This window comes from Acomys russatus, chromosome 19 (genome assembly GCF_903995435.1).
Source record: "Acomys russatus chromosome 19, mAcoRus1.1, whole genome shotgun sequence".
Classification (NCBI taxonomy): Eukaryota; Metazoa; Chordata; class Mammalia; order Rodentia; family Muridae; genus Acomys; species Acomys russatus.
In genome coordinates, this window is record NC_067155.1 from 51,608,858 (window position 1) to 51,610,383 (window position 1,526).

Genomic DNA, 1,526 nt, shown 5'->3' on the forward strand with positions numbered 1-1,526 from the left:
CTGGCAAGGAGGCACAGGCTTGGGAATATGACTTCCGATTCTGGGGCTCCTTTGTTGCATTGGGCACACTCTAAAACTCCCGACCAGGCAGCCGCATCCCGGAGACCGACTTGCCCTAGAGTTCGGCCAGGAAGGTCTCACAAAGAAGCCGAGTTCCCGGAGAGCGACCTGGCTGAAGCCGCGGCCGGCGCATCCCCGGGGGGGAGGCCCGGGACGGAGTGGGGCGCTTGGGGGGGGGGTTCGGCGGCGACAGGGGAGCCGTGCGCGCCAGTGGCCGGCTTACCTGCGGAGAGCCGGGCCCAGACGGTGGTCAGACAATGGAGACGTCCGGCCGAAGCAGCCAAGGCGCGCTTGGGGCGCGGGGAGGTCCTCATCACCTAGGCGGGATGCCGGGCGGCCTCGGCAGGGGACTGGTGCGGTGCTGCAGAGGACACGACACAGAGCCATGCAGCGGACCGCTCCGCACCCGTGCCCACCCCTCGGCGCGCCCCGTGCCCCCGGCCCGCGCGCGCGGCCATTACCGCCCTCCCGGGACCCGCCTGGATCCGCTCCAGGGCGCGGCCCTCGGCTCCCAGGGCTGCTGCGCTCCCGCCCGCCTCGGCCCCGACAACAATGGGGGCCCGGCCCGGGAGTCCAGCTCTCGCGGAGCCTCTCTAATCTCATCCCGGCCGGAGCCGGGCCAGCGCCGCCCGCAGCGGCCGCCGAACTGACCTTCCCTCCCCCGCCATTGCTCGCGGCCCAGGCCCGGCTGAGTGATGGGGTTGTGTTCCTTTTCTTCCCGCCCCCCCCTTCCCGGGACTCCACCGCCTTTCGCCCCCGAGCCCGCTCGTCGGCCCACGCCCCGTCCTAAAAAAAAAAAAAAAACCGAAACAGACATACACACACTCTGCCGCCAGCCGGTCCAACTCACTCCCGAGCGTGGCTGAGGAGCGCGTCTAGGCCGCGGACTCCGCGCGCCCACCGGCCCTCTCTCTCTCACTCTCCCCCTTTGGGGACACCTCACAGGTGCGTCTCCGAGCCGCGCGCGCGCGCTCCGAACACCCAGACGCCTCCGGGGGCGGGGGGCGGGGGCCGGAAAAAAAGACGCGCGTGCGCACGCGCGAGGCGGGCCAGCTCCGCTTCTCCGCCCCACTCTCCCGGGGAGGGGCGGGGAGAAAAAGGGGGCGGGGAGCGCGGCACGCATGCGTGCCTAAAGCCTCGTGTCCCCGCCCACACACGCACGCGCGTTCCCGTGCGGCTTCCCCACCCCTCCTTATCCCCGCCCCACCCCTCCCTGGTTACCCAGGGCAACCGCAGTGCGGCCGCACCTGGGCAGTGCGCTTGCGTGTTGCTAACCCCTCCAGGGTTTTTTTTTTTTTTTTTTTTTCCCCCTCCTCATCCTCGCCCTAGCCTTTGCCCTGCCGCAGCCGCAGGGAGCGGGGCGTCGCCCCTTTTCCCCTCCGCAGTGAGGGTATCGATCCGCCCCGGGCCCTCCCTTCTCTAGCTGGGCGCCGCATCCTCCCCTTAGACAGCCTCAAGTGAGAGGA